Below are 20,729 nucleotides of genomic sequence, written 5' to 3'. Positions count from 1 at the left end.
CACTGCGCGGATGCAACTGCACACTGCGCGCAGGCAAAAGCACAATGTGCGCGCAAAAGTACACTGCCGGCCCTTTATGCGCAATAATAGTCGCTGAAGTCAAGAGTGAAATCTTGTGTTATAATTTAATGCTAGCCTGCTATGGCAAACGAGGCCAATAGTACACTGCGCGGATGCAACTGCACACTGCGCGCAGGCAAAAGCACAATGTGCGCGCAAAAGTACACTGCCGGCCCTTTATGCGCAATAATAGTCGCTGAAGTCAAGAGTGAAATCTTATGTTCTAATCTAATGTCAGCCTGCTATGGCGAACGATGCCAATAGTCCACTGCGCGCAGGCATTAGGACACTGCCGCGCGATAATATTCATCAAAGTCAAGAGTAAAATCTTTTGTTCTAATCACCACATGTTCAGTAATGGTATTTCCCCCCTTTATTCAAATTACAACCTCTCACTTTCAGTTATTTGAAATGAAATAATCTCTCAAATATCACTATATCTAAAACAAGCCATAGAAAGTTGGTTGCAATTTCAATTAAATCATCCAGAAACGACAGAACAAACTCAAATACACTAATAGGAGAAAATATATATTTATTGATATTGTATGTTGTATAGCCTTACTTGTTGGTATCTCAGACGACCAGAACCTTAATAATAATCACCATACTTACTTCACATAGCACGGACATATAGTAGACTACTGACACTCACTCCTATGGAATGGGTATGGGGACTGGACACGCCGGGACCCAGACCCTACTGTTGTCGATCACACATATTAATGTCGTGTTCAGGGTGCTATCAGAGTTATCGGAAATACCTAGTTCCGACTGGGAAGTTTCACTTGAATGACCCTCCAAGTAGGAATTACAAGTGAGAAATAGTGAAAATGTTGTTGCCAATCTTATTGGTTTAAGAATTGTTCCGACTTCAAAACCACTTGAACACAATCATGTCGGAGTTACAACTTCCCATTTTCCACGAGAATGTGAAGTTGGCATAATACAGCATTCAAGTGCTAGTCGGTACCAAGAAACGGACATTTCTGACTTGCTAACTGGTTGAACGCGTTACAATAGCCTAAGTATATAATATGATTGACATAACCACAATAGAAAGGCCTTGGAAGTGCCATAAGTGAAAGCCGACATATTTCATTATTTTTACATTAACCTCTTTAACATGTATTAAATGAATAATGAAGAAAATTGTGTAATTTAGACTCTACGAAATATGAAATGCATTATGAAGAAAATCGTGTACTGTTGCCTACACGGAAAAGGGGGCTTTCTGACCAAAAGTGCACCAGTATCCCAAAGTATTAATCGAAATCAAGCATAGAAAACAGCGTTAGCATTAATAAAACAATTTTTCCCACGAATTAAGTTGCACGTAAATGTGTGTATTTTCTCACAAATGATGTTCAGAAAATCTCAAACAGTACATAGGCATACAACTACAATGTTTGAAACATTATTAAATAAAGACAACATTTCTGTATATTCATAACGTTTAATTAGCCATAATAAAGAAAATAAAGAAAAATAGGCTATCCGTTTATGGTTGTTGTGTGTTAAATTGCTGTCTTTTCGCACGAATTAAGTAGCACATAAATTCGTGTCTTTTCACACAGAAACGCACGAAATCTGATGAAATACATTATGCTACCTGTGGTTTTCTCGAGCACGGTTATATGTCAGACATTTAAACGGCGACGGATAGCGGAAAGCAAACCCCGTATTGAGTCAATACTGTCATCGATTGGTAAACATAATCCTTAACGTAAATATCCCAGGTTCGTACACAACGATTTTCCTTACATGTTGACTTTGCGCGCAGCCTTGGCGGCGAGCTGCATCCTGTAGGCTTTGCCACGGGTGGATTTGCGAGCGGTTTGCTTGGTTCTGGCCATGGCGCTAGCTTCATTCTTAGACAGTCGGAGTATAGCCTCGAAATGCCCATGTGAAATGTATAAAGCCGGCAGTGGCATCTGCTGATTGGACACCATCTCCCCACCACCCCGATTGGCCCGTTACGGAGGCCTCCTCTGTCGGCTATCGGAAGGGACGCTTTGCTTCTCTTTTTTTTCGACCGCGCACCCAAAACAATACACTGCGCACCCAAAACAATACACTGCGCGCCCATAAAACACACTGTACGCCAAAAAACAATACACTTTGCGTGCGCCCGCAATAATACACTGCGCGCCCAAAACAATAGATCACTGCTGGCCTTTACACGCAATAATAGTCGCCATAGTCAAGAGTGAAATCTTGTGTTATAATTTAATGCTAGCCTGCTATGGCAAAGGAGGCCAATAGTACACTGCGCGGATGCAACTGCACACTGCGCGCAGGCAAAAGCACAATGTGCGCGCAAAAGTACACTGCCGGCCCTTTATGCGCAATAATAGTCGCTGAAGTCAAGAGTGAAATCTTGTGTTATAATTTAATGCTAGCCTGCTATGGCAAACGAGGCCAATAGTACACTGCGCGGATGCAACTGCACACTGCGCGCAGGCAAAAGCACAATGTGCGCGCAAAAGTACACTGCCGGCCCTTTATGCGCAATAATAGTCGCTGAAGTCAAGAGTGAAATCTTATGTTCTAATCTAATGTCAGCCTGCTATGGCGAACGATGCCAATAGTCCACTGCGCGCAGGCATTAGGACACTGCCGCGCGATAATATTCATCAAAGTCAAGAGTAAAATCTTTTGTTCTAATCACCACATGTTCAGTAATGGTATTTCCCCCCTTTATTCAAATTACAACCTCTCACTTTCAGTTATTTGAAATGAAATAATCTCTCAAATATCACTATATCTAAAACAAGCCATAGAAAGTTGGTTGCAATTTCAATTAAATCATCCAGAAACGACAGAACAAACTCAAATACACTAATAGGAGAAAATATATATTTATTGATATTGTATGTTGTATAGCCTTACTTGTTGGTATCTCAGACGACCAGAACCTTAATAATAATCACCATACTTACTTCACATAGCACGGACATATAGTAGACTACTGACACTCACTCCTATGGAATGGGTATGGGGACTGGACACGCCGGGACCCAGACCCTACTGTTGTCGATCACACATATTAATGTCGTGTTCAGGGTGCTATCAGAGTTATCGGAAATACCTAGTTCCGACTGGGAAGTTTCACTTGAATGACCCTCCAAGTAGGAATTACAAGTGAGAAATAGTGAAAATGTTGTTGCCAATCTTATTGGTTTAAGAATTGTTCCGACTTCAAAACCACTTGAACACAATCATGTCGGAGTTACAACTTCCCATTTTCCACGAGAATGTGAAGTTGGCATAATACAGCATTCAAGTGCTAGTCGGTACCAAGAAACGGACATTTCTGACTTGCTAACTGGTTGAACGCGTTACAATAGCCTAAGTATATAATATGATTGACATAACCACAATAGAAAGGCCTTGGAAGTGCCATAAGTGAAAGCCGACATATTTCATTATTTTTACATTAACCTCTTTAACATGTATTAAATGAATAATGAAGAAAATTGTGTAATTTAGACTCTACGAAATATGAAATGCATTATGAAGAAAATCGTGTACTGTTGCCTACACGGAAAAGGGGGCTTTCTGACCAAAAGTGCACCAGTATCCCAAAGTATTAATCGAAATCAAGCATAGAAAACAGCGTTAGCATTAATAAAACAATTTTTCCCACGAATTAAGTTGCACGTAAATGTGTGTATTTTCTCACAAATGATGTTCAGAAAATCTCAAACAGTACATAGGCATACAACTACAATGTTTGAAACATTATTAAATAAAGACAACATTTCTGTATATTCATAACGTTTAATTAGCCATAATAAAGAAAATAAAGAAAAATAGGCTATCCGTTTATGGTTGTTGTGTGTTAAATTGCTGTCTTTTCGCACGAATTAAGTAGCACATAAATTCGTGTCTTTTCACACAGAAACGCACGAAATCTGATGAAATACATTATGCTACCTGTGGTTTTCTCGAGCACGGTTATATGTCAGACATTTAAACGGCGACGGATAGCGGAAAGCAAACCCCGTATTGAGTCAATACTGTCATCGATTGGTAAACATAATCCTTAACGTAAATATCCCAGGTTCGTACACAACGATTTTCCTTACATGTTGACTTTGCGCGCAGCCTTGGCGGCGAGCTGCATCCTGTAGGCTTTGCCACGGGTGGATTTGCGAGCGGTTTGCTTGGTTCTGGCAATGGCGCTAGCTTCATTCTTAGACAGTCGGAGTATAGCCTCGAAATGCCCATGTGAAATGTATAAAGCCGGCAGTGGCATCTGCTGATTGGACACCATCTCCCCACCACCCCGATTGGCCCGTTACGGAGGCCTCCTCTGTCGGCTATCGGAAGGGACGCTTTGCTTCTCTTTTTTTTCGACCGCGCACCCAAAACAATACACTGCGCACCCAAAACAATACACTGCGCGCCCATAAAACACACTGTACGCCAAAAAACAATACACTTTGCGTGCGCCCGCAATAATACACTGCGCGCCCAAAACAATAGATCACTGCTGGCCTTTACACGCAATAATAGTCGCCATAGTCAAGAGTGAAATCTTGTGTTATAATTTAATGCTAGCCTGCTATGGCAAAGGAGGCCAATAGTACACTGCGCGGATGCAACTGCACACTGCGCGCAGGCAAAAGCACAATGTGCGCGCAAAAGTACACTGCCGGCCCTTTATGCGCAATAATAGTCGCTGAAGTCAAGAGTGAAATCTTGTGTTATAATTTAATGCTAGCCTGCTATGGCAAACGAGGCCAATAGTACACTGCGCGGATGCAACTGCACACTGCGCGCAGGCAAAAGCACAATGTGCGCGCAAAAGTACACTGCCGGCCCTTTATGTGCAATAATAGTCGCTGAAGTCAAGAGTGAAATCTTATGTTCTAATCTAATGTCAGCCTGCTATGGCGAACGATGCCAATAGTCCACTGCGCGCAGGCATTAGGACACTGCCGCGCGATAATATTCATCAAAGTCAAGAGTAAAATCTTTTGTTCTAATCACCACATGTTCAGTAATGGTATTTCCCCCCTTTATTCAAATTACAACCTCTCACTTTCAGTTATTTGAAATGAAATAATCTCTCAAATATCACTATATCTAAAACAAGCCATAGAAAGTTGGTTGCAATTTCAATTAAATCATCCAGAAACGACAGAACAAACTCAAATACACTAATAGGAGAAAATATATATTTATTGATATTGTATGTTGTATAGCCTTACTTGTTGGTATCTCAGACGACCAGAACCTTAATAATAATCACCATACTTACTTCACATAGCACGGACATATAGTAGACTACTGACACTCACTCCTATGGAATGGGTATGGGGACTGGACACGCCGGGACCCAGACCCTACTGTTGTCGATCACACATATTAATGTCGTGTTCAGGGTGCTATCAGAGTTATCGGAAATACCTAGTTCCGACTGGGAAGTTTCACTTGAATGACCCTCCAAGTAGGAATTACAAGTGAGAAATAGTGAAAATGTTGTTGCCAATCTTATTGGTTTAAGAATTGTTCCGACTTCAAAACCACTTGAACACAATCATGTCGGAGTTACAACTTCCCATTTTCCACGAGAATGTGAAGTTGGCATAATACAGCATTCAAGTGCTAGTCGGTACCAAGAAACGGACATTTCTGACTTGCTAACTGGTTGAACGCGTTACAATAGCCTAAGTATATAATATGATTGACATAACCACAATAGAAAGGCCTTGGAAGTGCCATAAGTGAAAGCCGACATATTTCATTATTTTTACATTAACCTCTTTAACATGTATTAAATGAATAATGAAGAAAATTGTGTAATTTAGACTCTACGAAATATGAAATGCATTATGAAGAAAATCGTGTACTGTTGCCTACACGGAAAAGGGGGCTTTCTGACCAAAAGTGCACCAGTATCCCAAAGTATTAATCGAAATCAAGCATAGAAAACAGCGTTAGCATTAATAAAACAATTTTTCCCACGAATTAAGTTGCACGTAAATGTGTGTATTTTCTCACAAATGATGTTCAGAAAATCTCAAACAGTACATAGGCATACAACTACAATGTTTGAAACATTATTAAATAAAGACAACATTTCTGTATATTCATAACGTTTAATTAGCCATAATAAAGAAAATAAAGAAAAATAGGCTATCCGTTTATGGTTGTTGTGTGTTAAATTGCTGTCTTTTCGCACGAATTAAGTAGCACATAAATTTGTGTCTTTTCACACAGAAACGCACGAAATCTGATGAAATACATTATGCTACCTGTGGTTTTCTCGAGCACGGTTATATGTCAGACATTTAAACGGCGACGGATAGCGGAAAGCAAACCCCGTATTGAGTCAATACTGTCATCGATTGGTAAACATAATCCTTAACGTAAATATCCCAGGTTCGTACACAACGATTTTCCTTACATGTTGACTTTGCGCGCAGCCTTGGCGGCGAGCTGCATCCTGTAGGCTTTGCCACGGGTGGATTTGCGAGCGGTTTGCTTGGTTCTGGCCATGGCGCTAGCTTCCTTCTTAGACAGTCGGAGTATAGCCTCGAAATGCCCATGTGAAATGTATAAAGCCGGCAGTGGCATCTGCTGATTGGACACCATCTCCCCACCACCCCGATTGGCCCGTTACGGAGGCCTCCTCTGTCGGCTATCGGAAGGGATGCTTTGCTTCTCTTTTTTTTTGACCGCGCACCCAAAACAGTACACTGCGCACCCAAAACAATACACTGCGCGCCCATAAAACACACTGTATGCCAAAAAACAATACACTTTGCGTGCGCCCGCAATAATACACTGCGCGCCCAAAACAATAGATCACTGCTGGCCTTTACACGCAATAATAGTCGCCATAGTCAAGAGTGAAATCTTGTGTTATAATTTAATGCTAGCCTGCTATGGCAAACGAGGCCAATAGTACACGGCGCGGATGCAACTGCACACTGCGCGCAGGCAAAAGCACAATGTGCGCGCAAAAGTACACTGCCGGCCCTTTATGCGCAATAATAGTCGCTGAAGTCAAGAGTGAAATCTTGTGTTACAATTTAATGCTAGCCTGCTATGGCAAACGAGGCCAATAGTACACTGCGCGGATGCAACTGCACACTGCGCGCAGGCAAAAGCACAATGTGCGCGCAAAAGTACACTGCCGGCCCTTTATGCGCAATAATAGTCGCTGAAGTCAAGAGTGAAATCTTATGTTCTAATCTAATGCCAGCCTGCTATGGCGAACGATGCCAATAGTCCACTGCGCGCAGGCATTAGGACACTGCCGCGCGATAATATTCGCCAAAGTCAAGAGTAAAATCTTTTGTTCTAATCACCACATGTTCAGTAATGGCATTTCCCCCCTTTATTCAAATTACAACCTCTCACTTTCAGTTATTTGAAATGAAATAATCTCTCAAATATCACTATATCTAAAACAAGCCATAGAAAGTTGGTTGCAATTTCAATTAAATCATCCAGAAACGACAGAACAAACTCAAATACACTAATAGGAGAAAATATATATTTATTGATATTGTATGTTGTATAGCCTTACTTGTTGGTATCTCAGACGACCAGAACCTTAATAATAATCACCATACTTACTTCACATAGCACGGACATATAGTAGACTACTGACACTCACTCCTATGGAATGGGTATGGGGACTGGACACGCCGGGACCCAGACCCTACTGTTGTCGATCACACATATTAATGTCGTGTTCAGGGTGCTATCAGAGTTATCGGAAATACCTAGTTCCGACTGGGAAGTTTCACTTGAATGACCCTCCAAGTAGGAATTACAAGTGAGAAATAGTGAAAATGTTGTTGCCAATCTTATTGGTTTAAGAATTGTTCCGACTTCAAAACCACTTGAACACAATCATGTCGGAGTTACAACTTCCCATTTTCCACGAGAATGTGAAGTTGGCATAATACAGCATTCAAGTGCTAGTCGGTACCAAGAAACGGACATTTCTGACTTGCTAACTGGTTGAACGCGTTACAATAGCCTAAGTATATAATATGATTGACATAACCACAATAGAAAGGCCTTGGAAGTGCCATAAGTGAAAGCCGACATATTTCATTATTTTTACATTAACCTCTTTAACATGTATTTAATGAATAATGAAGAAAATTGTGTAATTTAGACTCTACGAAATATGAAATGCATTATGAAGAAAATCGTGTACTGTTGCCTACACGGAAAAGGGGGCTTTCTGACCAAAAGTGCACCAGTATCCCAAAGTATTAATCGAAATCAAGCATAGAAAACAGCGTTAGCATTAATAAAACAATTTTTCCCACGAATTAAGTTGCACGTAAATGTGTGTATTTTCTCACAAATGATGTTCAGAAAATCTCAAACAGTACATAGGCATACAACTACAATGTTTGAAACATTATTAAATAAAGACAACATTTCTGTATATTCATAACGTTTAATTAGCCATAATAAAGAAAATAAAGAAAAATAGGCTATCCGTTTATGGTTGTTGTGTGTTAAATTGCTGTCTTTTCGCACGAATAAAGTAGCACATCAATTCGTGTCTTTTCACACAGAAACGCACGAAATCTGATGAAATACATTATGCTACCTGTGGTTTTCTCGAGCACGGTTATATGTCAGACATTTAAACGGCGACGGATAGCGGAAAGCAAACCCCGTATTGAGTCAATACTGTCATCGATTGGTAAACATAATCCTTAACGTAAATATCCCAGGTTCGTACACAACGATTTTCCTTACATGTTGACTTTGCGCGCAGCCTTGGCGGCGAGCTGCATCCTGTAGGCTTTGCCACGGGTGGATTTGCGAGCGGTTTGCTTGGTTCTGGCCATGGCGCTAGCTTCCTTCTTAGACAGTCGGAGTATAGCCTCGAAATGCCCATGTGAAATGTATAAAGCCGGCAGTGGCATCTGCTGATTGGACACCATCTCCCCACCACCCCGATTGGCCCGTTACGGAGGCCTCCTCTGTCGGCTATCGGAAGGGATGCTTTGCTTCTCTTTTTTTTTGACCGCGCACCCAAAACAGTACACTGCGCACCCAAAACAATACACTGCGCGCCCATAAAACACACTGTATGCCAAAAAACAATACACTTTGCGTGCGCCCGCAATAATACACTGCGCGCCCAAAACAATAGATCACTGCTGGCCTTTACACGCAATAATAGTCGCCATAGTCAAGAGTGAAATCTTGTGTTATAATTTAATGCTAGCCTGCTATGGCAAACGAGGCCAATAGTACACTGCGCGGATGCAACTGCACACTGCGCGCAGGCAAAAGCACAATGTGCGCGCAAAAGTACACTGCCGGCCCTTTATGCGCAATAATAGTCGCTGAAGTCAAGAGTGAAATCTTATGTTCTAATCTAATGCCAGCCTGCTATGGCGAACGATGCCAATAGTCCACTGCGCGCAGGCATTAGGACACTGCCGCGCGATAATATTCGCCAAAGTCAAGAGTAAAATCTTTTGTTCTAATCACCACATGTTCAGTAATGGCATTTCCCCCCTTTATTCAAATTACAACCTCTCACTTTCAGTTATTTGAAATGAAATAATCTCTCAAATATCACTATATCTAAAACAAGCCATAGAAAGTTGGTTGCAATTTCAATTAAATCATCCAGAAACGACAGAACAAACTCAAATACACTAATAGGAGAAAATATATATTTATTGATATTGTATGTTGTATAGCCTTACTTGTTGGTATCTCAGACGACCAGAACCTTAATAATAATCACCATACTTACTTCACATAGCACGGACATATAGTAGACTACTGACACTCACTCCTATGGAATGGGTATGGGGACTGGACACGCCGGGACCCAGACCCTACAGTTGTCGATCACACATATTAATGTCGTGTTCAGGGTGCTATCAGAGTTATCGGAAATAACTAGTTCCGACTGGGAAGTTTCACTTGAATGACCCTCCAAGTAGGAATTACAAGTGAGAAATAGTGAAAATGTTGTTGCCAATCTTATTGGTTTAAGAATTGTTCCGACTTCAAAACCACTTGAACACAATCATGTGGGAGTTACAACTTCCCATTTTCCATGAGAATGTGAAGTTGGCATAATACAGCATTCAAGTGCTAGTCGGTACTAGGAAACGGACATTTCTGACTTGCTAACTGGTTGAACGCGTTACAATAGCCTAAGTATATAATATGATTGACATAACCACAATAGAAAGGCCTTGGAAGTGCCATAAGTGAAAGCCGACATATTTCATTATTTTTACATTAACCTCTTTAACATGTATTAAATGAATAATGAAGAAAATTGTGTAATTTAGACTCTACGAAATATGAAATGCATTATGAAGAAAATCGTGTACTGTTGCCTACACGGAAAAGGGGGCTTTCTGACCAAAAGTGCACCAGTGTCCCAAAGTATTAATCGAAATCAAGCATAGAAAACAGCGTTAGCATTAATAAAACAATTTTTCCCACGAATTAAGTTGCACGTAAATGTGTGTATTTTCTCACAAATGATGTTCAGAAAATCTCAAACCGTACATAGGCATACAACTACAATGTTTGAAACATGATTAAATAAAGACAACATTTCTGTATATTCATAACGTTTAATTAGCCATAATAAAGAAAATAAAGAAAAATAGGCTATCCGTTTATGGTTGTTGTGTGTTAAATTGCTGTCTTTTCGCACGAATTAAGTAGCACATAAATTCGTGTCTTTTCACACAGAAACGCACGAAATCTGCTGAAATACATTATGCTACCTGTGGTTTTTTCGAGCACGGTTATATGTCAGACATTTAAACGGCGACGGATAGCGGAAAGCAAACCCCGTATTGAGTCAATACTGTCATCGATTGGTAAACATAATCCTTAACGTAAATATCCCAGGTTCGTACACAACGATTTTCCTTACATGTTGACTTTGCGCGCCGCCTTGGCGGCGAGCTTCATCCTGTAGGCTTTGCCACGGGTGGATTTGCGAGCGGTTTGCTTGGTTCTGGCCATGGCGCTAGCTTCCTTCTTAGACAGTCGGAGTATAGCCTCGAAATGCCCATGTGAAATGTATAAAGCCGGCAGTGGCATCTGCTGATTGGACACCATCTCCCCACCACCCCGATTGGCCCGTTACGGAGGCCTCGTCTGTCGGCTATCGGAAGGGATGCTTTGCTTCTCTTTTTTTTTGACCGCGCACCCAAAACAGTACACTGCGCACCCAAAACAATACACTGCGCGCCCATAAAACACACTGTACGCCAAAAAACAATACACTTTGCGTGCGCCCGCAATAATACACTGCGCGCCCAAAACAATAGATCACTGCTGGCCTTTACACGCAATAATAGTCGCCATAGTCAAGAGTGAAATCTTGTGTTATAATTTAATGCTAGCCTGCTATGGCAAACGAGGCCAATAGTACACTGCGCGGATGCAACTGCACACTGCGCGCAGGCAAAAGCACAATGTGCGCGCAAAAGTACACTGCCGGCCCTTTATGCGCAATAATAGTCGCTGAAGTCAAGAGTGAAATCTTGTGTTATAATTTAATGCTAGCCTGCTATGGCAAACGAGGCCAATAGTACACTGCGCGGATGCAACTGCACACTGCGCGCAGGCAAAAGCACAATGTGCGCGCAAAAGTACACTGCCGGCCCTTTATGCGCAATAATAGTCGCTGAAGTCAAGAGTGAAATCTTATGTTCTAATCTAATGTCAGCCTGCTATGGCGAACGATGCCAATAGTCCACTGCGCGCAGGCATTAGGACACTGCCGCGCGATAATATTCATCAAAGTCAAGAGTAAAATCTTTTGTTCTAATCACCACATGTTCAGTAATGGTATTTCCCCCCTTTATTCAAATTACAACCTCTCACTTTCAGTTATTTGAAATGAAATAATCTCTCAAATATCACTATATCTAAAACAAGCCATAGAAAGTTGGTTGCAATTTCAATTAAATCATCCAGAAACGACAGAACAAACTCAAATACACTAATAGGAGAAAATATATATTTATTGATATTGTATGTTGTATAGCCTTACTTGTTGGTATCTCAGACGACCAGAACCTTAATAATAATCACCATACTTACTTCACATAGCACGGACATATAGTAGACTACTGACACTCACTCCTATGGAATGGGTATGGGGACTGGACACGCCGGGACCCAGACCCTACTGTTGTCGATCACACATATTAATGTCGTGTTCAGGGTGCTATCAGAGTTATCGGAAATACCTAGTTCCGACTGGGAAGTTTCACTTGAATGACCCTCCAAGTAGGAATTACAAGTGAGAAATAGTGAAAATGTTGTTGCCAATCTTATTGGTTTAAGAATTGTTCCGACTTCAAAACCACTTGAACACAATCATGTGGGAGTTACAACTTCCCATTTTCCACGAGAATGTGAAGTTGGCATAATACAGCATTCAAGTGCTAGTCGGTACCAAGAAACGGACATTTCTGACTTGCTAACTGGTTGAACGCGTTACAATAGCCTAAGTATATAATATGATTGACATAACCACAATAGAAAGGCCTTGGAAGTGCCATAAGTGAAAGCCGACATATTTCATTATTTTTACATTAACCTCTTTAACATGTATTAAATGAATAATGAAGAAAATTGTGTAATTTAGACTCTACGAAATATGAAATGCATTATGAAGAAAATCGTGTACTGTTGCCTACACGGAAAAGGGGGCTTTCTGACCAAAAGTGCACCAGTATCCCAAAGTATTAATCGAAATCAAGCATAGAAAACAGCGTTAGCATTAATAAAACAATTTTTCCCACGAATTAAGTTGCACGTAAATGTGTGTATTTTCTCACAAATGATGTTCAGAAAATCTCAAACAGTACATAGGCATACAACTACAATGTTTGAAACATTATTAAATAAAGACAACATTTCTGTATATTCATAACGTTTAATTAGCCATAATAAAGAAAATAAAGAAAAATAGGCTATCCGTTTATGGTTGTTGTGTGTTAAATTGCTGTCTTTTCGCACGAATTAAGTAGCACATAAATTCGTGTCTTTTCACACAGAAACGCACGAAATCTGATGAAATACATTATGCTACCTGTGGTTTTCTCGAGCACGGTTATATGTCAGACATTTAAACGGCGACGGATAGCGGAAAGCAAACCCCGTATTGAGTCAATACTGTCATCGATTGGTAAACATAATCCTTAACGTAAATATCCCAGGTTCGTACACAACGATTTTCCTTACATGTTGACTTTGCGCGCAGCCTTGGCGGCGAGCTGCATCCTGTAGGCTTTGCCACGGGTGGATTTGCGAGCGGTTTGCTTGGTTCTGGCCATGGCGCTAGCTTCCTTCTTAGACAGTCGGAGTATAGCCTCGAAATGCCCATGTGAAATGTATAAAGCCGGCAGTGGCATCTGCTGATTGGACACCATCTCCCCACCACCCCGATTGGCCCGTTACGGAGGCCTCCTCTGTCGGCTATCGGAAGGGATGCTTTGCTTCTCTTTTTTTTTGACCGCGCACCCAAAACAGTACACTGCGCACCCAAAACAATACACTGCGCGCCCATAAAACACACTGTACGCCAAAAAACAATACACTTTGCGTGCGCCCGCAATAATACACTGCGCGCCCAAAACAATAGATCACTGCTGGCCTTTACACGCAATAATAGTCGCCATAGTCAAGAGTGAAATCTTGTGTTATAATTTAATGCTAGCCTGCTATGGCAAACGAGGTCAATAGTACACGGCGCGGATGCAACTGCACACTGCGCGCAGGCAAAAGCACAATGTGCGCGCAAAAGTACACTGCCGGCCCTTTATGCGCAATAATAGTCGCTGAAGTCAAGAGTGAAATCTTGTGTTATAATTTAATGCTAGCCTGCTATGGCAAACGAGGCCAATAGTACACTGCGCGGATGCAACTGCACACTGCGCGCAGGCAAAAGCACAATGTGCGCGCAAAAGTACACTGCCGGCCCTTTATGCGCAATAATAGTCGCTGAAGTCAAGAGTGAAATCTTATGTTCTAATCTAATGCCAGCCTGCTATGGCGAACAATGCCAATAGTCCACTGCGCGCAGGCATTAGGACACTGCCGCGCGATAATATTCGCCAAAGTCAAGAGTAAAATCTTTTGTTCTAATCACCACATGTTCAGTAATGGCATTTCCCCCCTTTATTCAAATTACAACCTCTCACTTTCAGTTATTTGAAATGAAATAATCTCTCAAATATCACTATATCTAAAACAAGCCATAGAAAGTTGGTTGCAATTTCAATTAAATCATCCAGAAACGACAGAACAAACTCAAATACACTAATAGGAGAAAATATATATTTATTGATATTGTATGTTGTATAGCCTTACTTGTTGGTATCTCAGACGACCAGAACCTTAATAATAATCACCATACTTACTTCACATAGCACGGACATATAGTAGACTACTGACACTCACTCCTATGGAATGGGTATGGGGACTGGACACGCCGGGACCCAGACCCTACTGTTGTCGATCACACATATTAATGTCGTGTTCAGGGTGCTATCAGAGTTATCGGAAATAACTAGTTCCGACTGGGAAGTTTCACTTGAATGACCCTCCAAGTAGGAATTACAAGTGAGAAATAGTGAAAATGTTGTTGCCAATCTTATTGGTTTAAGAATTGTTCCGACTTCAAAACCACTTGAACACAATCATGTGGGAGTTACAACTTCCCATTTTCCACGAGAATGTGAAGTTGGCATAATACAGCATTCAAGTGCTAGTCGGTACTAGGAAACGGACATTTCTGACTTGCTAACTGGTTGAACGCGTTACAATAGCCTAAGTATATAATATGATTGACATAACCACAATAGAAAGGCCTTGGAAGTGCCATAAGTGAAAGCCGACATGTTTCATTATTTTTACATTAACCTCTTTAACATGTATTAAATGAATAATGAAGAAAATTGTGTAATTTAGACTCTACGAAATATGAAATGCATTATGAAGAAAATCGTGTACTGTTGCCTACACGGAAAAGGGGCCTTTCTGACCAAAAGTGCACCAGTATCCCAAAGTATTAATCGAAATCAAGCATAGAAAACAGCGTTAACATTAATAAGGGTGGCAGGTAGGTTAGTGGGTAAGAGCGTTGTGCCAGTAACCGAAAGGTCGCTGGTTCTAGTCCCCGGGCAGACTAGGTGAAAAATCTGTCGATGTGCCCTTAAGCAAGGCACTTAACCCTAAATGCTCCTGTACGTCGCTCTGGATAAGAGCATCTGCTAAATGACTAAAATGTAATAAAACAATTTTTCCCACGTAAATGTGTGTATTTTCTCACAAATTATGTTCAGAAAATCTCAAACAGTACATAGGCATACAACTACAATGTTTGAAACATTATTAAATAAAGACAACATTTCTGTATATTCACAACTATAATAAAGAAAAATAGGCTATCTGTTTATGGTTGTTGTGTGTAGCTTACTGGTCAAATTGGTGTCTTTTCGCACGAATTAAGTAGCACATAAATTTGTGTCTTTTCACACAGAAACGCACGAAATCTGCTGAAATACATTACGCTACCTGTGGCTTTCTCGAGCACGGTTATATGTCAGACATTTGAACGGCTACGGATAGCGGAAAGCAAACCCCGTATTGAGTCAATACTGTCATCTATTGGTAAACATAATCCTTAACGTAAATATCCCAGGTTAGTACACAACGATTTTCCTTGCATGTTTTGCTAGGTCCTGCAGGACATCACCCCCTTCATCTTCCTGGAATAAAAAAATCACACACAAACACAGACATTCTTTCAATGTTGGGAACACATTTTACATGAACATTTAAATCAAGATGGATTACGAGATGCCCAGGCTGATGCGCAAAGGCAACTATGCCGAGCGTGTTGGCGCTGTCGCACCAGTCTACCTGGCTGCCGTGCTCGAGTGCCTGACTGCTGAGATCCTGGAGTTGGCCGGAGACATTGCCCGTGCAAACAAGAAGCCTCACATTACACTGATTAACTCTATAGTATTATCCCAGTTTACGGTCTTGCCTACACCTAGCGAACAGTTTTTTAATTGATATGAAAAATAAATATTCCATTTGATTTGGAACAGCAAGCCAGACAAAATTAAACGGGCCTATTTATAAAATGAATATCAATAGAGAGGACAGAATTGATTAAATATTTTAAGCTTGGACCTTCCACTAAAAGCTTCAGTCATACAAAAGTTATACTTAAATCCGAACTGGTTCTCTAGAAATGTGTAAGACTGTCTCACCACGTTCAATAAATTGCATTTCCCCCCTTTATTCAGATTACAACCTCTCACTTTCAGTTATTTGAAATGAAATCAATTCTCAAATATCACTATATCTAAAACAAGCCATATAAAGTTGGATGCAATTTCAATTTAATCATCCAGAAACGACAGAACAAACTCAAATACACTAATAGAAAAATTCATATGTCTTGATATTGTATAGCCTACTTGTTGGTATCTCAGACGACCAGAACCATAATAATAATCACCATACTTACTTCACAAACAATAATTATACTAGCTGCCTGCACATAGCACAGACATATCACTGTAAACCCGAATAAGTAAGCAGAACTTTAAGAAAGTGAGGCAATCCGTTGCCACTGTTATTTTGAGTTCATAAACTCAAACATTTGAGTATATCATTGCTTATATATTTGGAGTTCATGTTAAATGTAATTTTTAATTATAATTAAATGTACTGATTAAGCCAACTCAAACATTTTCAGTTTATGCTACTCAGAATATTTATTCATCTTTCTCATTGCAATATCTCAAGAGAACTTAATAATTTCAAGCATGAAAATGAAACATAAATATCCTGAGTTAACTTAACATTTATTCATTTTTTCAATCAATCTTCTGATTACCCATAACTCAAAACGCATAGACTTGTTACAACTCAAAATCATTTACCACCAAACTTAAAATATTTGTGGCAACTGATTGCCTTAAAAATAATAAGTACTCTTGACTTAAAGGTCAAACAAAAAAACATCATCTATTCAGACGTTTAGTATAAACTTTTCTTGCCCAGTCTTTTAGCAAAAAAATATGAAATAAAAAAACATTAATAAAAAATAACAATTAACAAGTCTACTTCTGGGCATTTTGTTTATACTTTAAGATGAACTATGTAATAGTAGAACATATTCAAACTCAGAAAAGCTAAAATTACATTAAGAAAATATCATTATATCACAAATAGCTTATAAACTGTTAATACAACATTACCAGGAGGGCATCAGCAAGTCTTGGGTGGTGACCAAACATTTGTTTAGAAAGATTATTTGCCCACACCTGTGCCTTTTAGCACAAAATGAAACAATCTATTTAATAATAATAGTAATATAACAATAATAGTAATACAAATAATTAAGAATTAAAAAGATAATTAAATAAACAATTACAAAGCCACGCTTTTGGCCATCTGGTTGTAAACTTGCAGTGCAGCAATGTATAAACAAATTGCTTGTAAATTCTTCACAACTAAAACTGCTAAAATTTCAAAACGGTACATTAACATGTACAAAGGCAGTGTTTAGCCTTCCTTTGGCTATCTGGTTCAAATCTAGCAACTTCAGGGTGCACTGTATAGTTTTAGAAAATTAATTCAAACTCGAAAAGCAAAATTAACAATATTAATAAGACAATAAAAAGTATTTAACCATTTCCATAACTGAATAAACATCCCATCCTCAGAAGAAAATAAAGTCCCTATAACACTGTTTCCAACTAGAAAGGTGGCTACTTTAAAGTAAAGTAGCCTGAAACTTTGAGGACAGTTTATTTATTTATGAAAATGTATCAATGAAGAGCTTTCCTTTCTGATAAAAATGTACTTCCCAAAGCTATATAGTACACCTTTTAAAAACAAAATGCCATAGTGTATAAATATGGAGGATATATTTATTCATAATTCAAATTGAAAGTCCAAAGTGAAAAAGAAGCAAGATCAAATTAATAGTATTATTTTACTACGCTACTAGGAAAAATCATGCCATAATTAAATGTATGATGTAAAAGCTTAAAATGGAAATACTTCAATTAAAATCTAAAATATAATTGTTTTATTTTAGCCTTTCCCCTTTATAATTTTCAATTCGACATTTTATCTTTTGAATTTTACGTTTTACATTTGACATTGACATTTTCAGATTCACCTTTTACATTTTGATTTAAGCTTTTCATTTAGAAGTGACAGGTGTCAATTTAAATGAGGAGGCATGGCCCAACTGCTGGTGGGAGGGTCTGAAACGACTTCCAGCTGACAGTTGAAGCTTTGCATTTTAAATTTGACTTTTTAAATTTAATTATGGCATGATTTTTCCTAGTAGTGTAGTAAAATAATAATATTTTTAATTTGATCTCGCTTCGTTTTCCCTTTGGCCTTTCAATTTGAATTATGAATAAAAATATCCTCCATATATAAACACTTAATTCAACCCTGAATTTCAGTTTAACAACAATTAAATGTACATTAAAACGTACAAAGACACTGTGTACTTTGTGCCATTTGGCTGAAAACCCGTTGAGTAGAGCAGCAACTTTAACATAAACAGTTGAACAGTATTCAACATGGACCTGACATGACATATTCTCATTATGGACTATGCTCTAACAGAGTGAGCCATCAGAATCCACCACTCCTTTTTGGATCTTCAGTTACACATACAACATCAGCTCATTTTTAAGATTCTGCAGCTTGGGTGACAGTTTAGAGTCATCAAGACCAAGTAAGATTTTCTGTGTGAACTCAAAAGTGTTTGTCAGTCCCTTGGGATAGCTGAGATGTAGTGCATAAATCAGGCCGAACATTACCAGGAAGGCATCAGCAAGCCTGGGGAGATTGACAACCACATCACCCTCTAGGACGACAGAGACTCTCACTGGGTGGTAGTGAACTGGGCTTGTGGCATCATCACTGACTGTTGTAAGGAGGACCACTGATGCATCCCACAGGTCTGGCTCATCCATATCATCCTTTAAAAAATGAAAGGGAGAACATATACTAATCACATTTACTGAAACTATGGCAATTTTGATTACAGTTGGATGTAGGGGTGGAACGGTACATGTATTTGTATTGAACCGAAATGGTACGGGCGTCTCGGTACGGTACATGAATTTACACGGAGAATACACAGTATAAAAATAAATAAAACTTGAGTGCAAATTAATTAATGTAATGCGGAACTACTGTTAGACAAGCGGTTCTTTAGGGACACCTAATCTGTAGCCCTGCCCTTAGCTCTGAAGCTCCCGAGCCCCGCCTACATGTCGAGTAAGTCAGTCCAGTCCAAATGAAGAGTCCACATGAAGCGAACTAGTCCCTTCCAAATACAACCAAACACGGACGTAGCTGTATCCCTTCTCGCCTCGACCACAAATGGCCTCCAGGCCCGTTTGATTCGCTGTTTGCTCCGGTATTAGCTGTTAGCTCCGCCGTTAGCTTCGCCGTTAGCGTGTGAAGCTAACACCAAAACTCACATCATCCCCTGTCACCTGCAGCTGGCCTTCCGTAACGACGAGGACCCAACATCCGGGCGGTGCTACTCCCCAAGAAGACCGAGAATGCCGTCAAAGCCAAGTAAATTCGCTACTGCGGCTTCAACTTGACTACTCAACCCCCAAAGGCTATTTTAAGTGCCAACCAATTGAGTGGGTGTATACACAAAGAACCAGACACCTGGATAGTTCCCGTTGAGGTTCCCCCCGGAAGAGAAATTGTTTCTGACTGCAACAGTGAGTCCTACAACATCTTAATTATATCAACCCCCTCTCCACTAAGCACCCCAGTTATTTTAGGGACACATATCACTTCTTAGAAAATATCAAACACATAGCTGTTCCCTCCCAAACATATACACATATATACAGTATCTCACAAAAGTGAGTACACCCCTCACATTTTTGTAAATATTTGAGTTTTTTTTATTTTTTTTATTTTATTTTTTTTATTTCACCTTTATTTAACCAGGTAAGCCAGTTGAGAACAGGTTCTCATTTACAACTGCGACCTGGCCAAGATAAAGCAAAGTAGTGCAATAAAAACAACACAGAGTTACATATGGGGTAAAAAAAACATAAAGTCAGAAATACAACAGAAAATATATATACAGTGTGTGCAAATGTAGCAAGTTATGGAGGTAAGGCAATAAATAGGCTATAGTGCAGAATAATTACAATAGTATTAACACTGGAATGCTAGATGTGCAAGAGATTATGTGCAAATAGAGATACTGGGGTGCAAAAGAGCAAAATAAATAACAATATAGGGATGAGGTAGTTGGGTGGGCTAATTTCAGATGGGCTGTGTACAGGTGCAGTGATCGGTAAGGTGCTCTGACAACTGATGCTTAAAGTTATTGAGGGAGATAAGAGTCTCCAGCTTCAGAGATTTTTGCAATTCGTTCCAGTCATTGGCAGCAGAGAACTGGAAGGAATGGCGGCCAAAGGAGGTGTTGGCTTTGGGAATGACCAGTGAGATATACCTGCTGGAGCGCAGACTACGGGTGGGTGCTGCTATGGTGACCAATGAGCTAAGATAAGGCGGGGATTTGCCTAGCAGTGATTTATAGATGGCCTGGAGCCAGTGGGTTTGACGACGAACATGTAGTGAGGACCAGCCAA

This window comes from Coregonus lavaretus (assembly GCF_964263955.1).
Source record: "Coregonus lavaretus genome assembly, chromosome: 31".
Classification (NCBI taxonomy): Eukaryota; Metazoa; Chordata; class Actinopteri; order Salmoniformes; family Salmonidae; genus Coregonus; species Coregonus lavaretus.
This window is presented reverse-complemented; position numbering follows the sequence as displayed.